Here is a 5,000-nt window from a genome sequence, read left to right as displayed (position 1 = left end):
TACACACCGTCTTTTTTTGTGAGCGCTCTTATTTACGTGCCTCCACTTCGACATCGTCTTCTCCCCGTCATCTTAGATGTACCGCTACTTTTTAGCGCGTCCATAGCGGATCTACTGACAGATATAAGTAAGAACTTTACACTACGTTATATTAGAAATGATGAATGTCACATAACAAGAAGATAGAGAAAAAGGAACATTTTCAGGACTTATGCAGATCCCCAAAACACATCAGCAGGTACCAGAAGGTAAGAAAAGTTAGCTTTGTATAATATTGCGAAACAAAACGCCAGATAATGTCTCCTAATAGGTGCCATTTTGGCGTCCTTATACACACACCATAATAAAACCATATGTTGAAGCACAGTACGTCTGACTATGGTAGTCGTAATGCTCCGACAAGCCATCAAGCGGTGCGACTTCGTAGCTTACCAAAGTCGTACCAAAACATTTTGACAGATGTTTGAGCGCTGTTTGTAATGTTCTATATTCTCAATGGAACATTTACATTTTTTCTTGTTGCTTGCTTACGGGTACTTGCTAGCATCGGTTATTGAACCGGCGTCAACCTGCAGTCCACACGTATCTCTTATGTGCGACTGCCATCTACTGCTCACACTTATCATTACACCATGTACACAATAAAAGTGCTTCCAGGTCAGTAAGTACAGCGTCCAACTATAGAGCGTACCGGTATATAAGCCACACCCACTAAATTGTAGAAGAAAATAAATATGTGTCCATATATTAGACGCAGATATAGATGTTGTGACGTGAGTTATTCACACAGAAAATGTATTTATATACCTTAATTGTTACCAAATGGTGTCTGGAAGATGGCAGTAAAACGGCAGATCAAACAAAACAGAAGTCATTGATGTCCTCATTCATCCTTCTCTAATAAAGTTCAAGATGTATATCAGGATTCTTCTTCCTTGTACTTTGAAAATAAGTTTGCTCCTCCAAGTGGATCATTTTAGTACATTTGTTTAATCCCCTCCATAAGGTAGTCGCTGGCGAAGAAAAATGCACACATAAGTCGCACCTTTTGTATAAGATGCAGGGGAAAAAATCCACACATAAGTCGCACCTTTGTATAAGACGCAGGGGGAATCCACATATAAGGCGCACCTTTGTATATGATGCAAGGGAAAACACTCTACATATAAGGCGCACCTTTTGTATATGATGCAGGGGAAAAAAATCCACATATAAGTTGCGCCTTTTTATAAGCCGCAGAAAAAAAAAATCCACATATAAATCGTACCTTTGTATAAGCCGCAAGGGGAAAAAAATCCACATATAAATCGCACCTTTTTATAAGCTGCAGGGGGCAAAAATGCACATCTAAGGCGCACATTTGTATAAGCCGCAAGGGGGAAAAAAATCTACATATAAGTCGCACCTTTGTATAAGACACAGGGGGGAAATCCAAACATAAGTCGCACCTTTGTATAAGCCAAAAAAAAAAAAAAAAAAGCACACATAAGTCGCACATTAGTATAAGACGCAGGGGAAAAAAATCCACATATAAGGTGCACCTTTGTATAAGCCGCAGGGAAAAAAAATCCACATATAAGACGCACCTTTGTATAAGACGCAGGGGGAATCCACATATAAGGCGCACCTTTTGTATATGATGCAGGGGAAAAAAATCCACATATAAGTTGCGCCTTTTTATAAGCCACAGAAAAAAAAAATCCACATATAAATCGTACCTTTGTATAAGCCGCAAGGGGAAAAAAAATCCACATATAAATCGCACCTTTTTATAAGCTGCAGGGGGGAAAAATGCACATCTAAGGCGCACATTTGTATAAGCCGCAAGGGGAAACAAATCTACATATAAGTCGCACCTTTGTATAAGACACAGGGGGGAAATCCAAACATAAGTCGCACCTTTGTATAAGCCGCAAAAAAAAAAAAAAAAAAAAGCACACATAAGTCGCACATTAGTATAAGACGCAGGGGAAAAAAAATCCACATATAAGGCGCACCTTTGTACAAGCAGCAGGGGAAAAAAATCCACATATAAGGCGCACCTTTGTATAAGCCGGAAGGAATAAAATCCCCATATAAGGCGCACCTTTGTATAAGCCGCAGGGGAAAAAAAGTAGCGGTTTATAGCCTGGACTTTGTTGTGGTTCTTTGGTCATCACCTTGTTCCCCTTTGATGGTGGCAGCATAGCACACCTGTGGAGTTAATGCTTCCGGTCCACTTCTCACAGAGTATTTGGAAATCTTGTTTATTGACATGACTTCCATCATCACTTTACTGAGCAAAACTCTTTTCAAACACACGACCAAAATGTTGTTAATAAACTTTCTATCCAGCAAAACGGCTCATTTTCTGCCGTACAAATCAGACCAAAAGCAACTTTGTCAACAGCACCCGCTCGCTCTTTCTCACTTGCACCTACGCATGCACATAAGGCACTAAGCCAGTGATGCGTTTACGGACACACAAAAAGTGGGACAACTCCAACACCACACATAATGTGTCACATTCCAGGTGGTTACACTATGATTTACCAATCACATGTTCTACTGTCATTTATTAAGAATCTTCATTTATGAATATCAATCATGAAATGCTGTTATTATATTAAATAAATACTAATAAAATATATATAATACAGGAATGATCCCATTCTTACATCTCATTGTGCAACATGTGAAGGTTACTGTTTGATGTTATTGTCATTGTAAGTGGGCCAAAACACTTCTATTAGAAAATAATGTCGTGGAAATGACTGCTGTCTTTTGATCGTAATAAGAAGAACAGTACGTTGTTCTTTAGTCAGGTGTGCTGCAGGCGTGGCCACAGTGTCGCTCCACTCAATGCTTGCTCACACACATTAGAGGGAACTTTGTTTCCATGTGTGTTTGTTTTCTTGATAAAAGTGTGATATGTACAATGCAGTACTTCTTTGTAGTACACGTGTGTGTGATTAGTGTACTCTCACTTGAAGTTAGCAACTTGCCTTGCTCATTAGAAATATGTTTCAAATAACTTAGTTGTATTAGTTCCTGCATGGTGTGACAGCAGTGTTTCACAATGTTTGCTAGCATTATGACTTGTGTTTTCTCTCTTTTGTCCCGTGCACTATGATTGTATTGTCATTGGAATCAAACACAATAAAACCTTCATTTGATCACTAATCAGCAGTCATTTCTTTGACCGGCTCCAAATTCTGTACGACCATAGTGTGGTGGATGAGACAGTGTGTGTGTGTGTGTGTGTGTGTCCTTGTATTTCTAGCCTTCTTGAGACATGAAGAAGGAAAAGTATCTTCCATATGAGGAGGTGTGAACAAGTGAATAACATTGCATCTAGTAGACAATGTCTCATCTGTGGTGACATCTATCAAAATGAGGGTGGTCCCAAAAGAAATCGACTGTCAACATATGAAATAACAAGTGTGTGTAAAAATTTGAAGTGCTCCCCCTCTGGCCAACATATGAAATAACAAGTGTGTGTAAGAAATTTGGCCACAATGAATTAAAAATAAATATGTATATAGAGACACACTGTAATAACTTGAAGTAAATAATGAAAATTAAAAACCAATCACAAACGAAAAATTCAAAATCAAAGAAAAATCCTCACAATGTGTCAATTTTTTTATTTTAAAATTGGAACAATTTCTCATATTTTTTCTGTTTCTGTAATATTGCAATATTTTCTCGTAAAATTATTACTTTTTTATGTAAAATGATTACTTTTGAATGCAAAATGGTGACATTTGTCATATAAAAATCTGACTTTTATCACAATATTGCCATTTTTTTTGGTTGTTCTTGTAAAATAGTGACATTTTTAGAGTAAAATTGTGACTTTTGTCATCATTTTGCCGAGTGAAAATACAATTATTTTTTATAACATTGCCAAAATGTTTGTTTTTATGATAAAATTGTGACTTTTGTCGAGTAGAATTACGACTCTTCTCAAAATTGCCAACATTTTAAGCTTTTCTTGTAAAATTGCGACTGTTATTGAGTAAAATTCCAACATTTATCATATTATTGCACAAATGTTCAGTTTTTCTTGTAAAATTTGAACCTGCCTTGAGTAAAATTCCAACTTTTATTATAATACTGCCAACATTCTAAGTTTTTCTTGTGAAATTATGACCTTTTTCTTGTGAACTCATTTTTCACAACAGGATTTTTTATATTTGCATAGTATGTATATATTATTAATGTTGTAAATACACTTCTTTATATATCTAGGAAGGCTGGTCCTAAAGAGTGAGGCTTTTTTCTCAGCTCTCCAGAAGGTAGCAAATACAAGAATATATGTGTGTGTGTGTGTGTGTGTGTGTGTGTGTGTGTTCTTGTATTTCTAGCCTTCTTGAGACATGAAGAAGGAAAAGTATCTTCCATATGAGGAGGCGTGAACAAGTGATGACATAAATCAATAACATTGCATCTAGTAGACAATGTCTCATTTGTGGTGACATCTATCAACATGAGGGTGCTCCCAAAAGAAATTGACTGTCAACATATGAAATAACAAGTGTGTGTAAAAATTTGAAGTGCTCCCCCTCTGGCCAACATATGAAATAACAAGTGTGTGTAAGAAATTTGGCCACAATTAATTAAAAATAAATAAATAAATATGTATATAGAGACACACTGTAATAACTTGAAGTAAATAATGAAGATTAAAAAACAATTACAAACGAAAAATTCAAAATCAAAGAAAAATCCTCACAATGTGTCAATTTTTTTATTTTAAAATTGGGAACAATTTCTCATATTTTTCTGTTTCTGTAATCTTGCAATATTTTCTCGGAAAATGATTACTTTTTTATGTAAAATTATTACTTTTTTTATGTAAAATGATTACTTTTGAATGCAAAATGGTGACATTTGTCATATAAAAATCTGACTTTTATCACAATATTGCCATTTTTTTTGGTTGTTCTTGTAAAATAGTGACATTTTTGGAGTAAAATTGTGACTTTTGTCATCATTTTGCCAAGTGAAATTACAAT

The 5,000-nt window shown here is 35.6% G+C and overlaps 1 protein-coding gene across 1 annotated transcript in view; it reads left to right on the top strand.

Moving 5' to 3' along the window:
• LOC133633441 (multiple PDZ domain protein-like) overlaps positions 1-5,000 on the top strand; it is a 149,092-nt gene that overhangs the window by 62,272 nt on the left and 81,820 nt on the right. The gene's annotated exons all lie outside the window — the stretch shown is intronic.

The sequence above is a fragment of the Entelurus aequoreus genome, linkage group LG18 (genome assembly GCF_033978785.1).
Source record: "Entelurus aequoreus isolate RoL-2023_Sb linkage group LG18, RoL_Eaeq_v1.1, whole genome shotgun sequence".
NCBI classification, from domain to species: Eukaryota; Metazoa; Chordata; class Actinopteri; order Syngnathiformes; family Syngnathidae; genus Entelurus; species Entelurus aequoreus.
The sequence above is the reverse complement of the archived record's forward strand: the minus strand, read 5'-3'. Positions and strand labels throughout refer to the sequence as shown.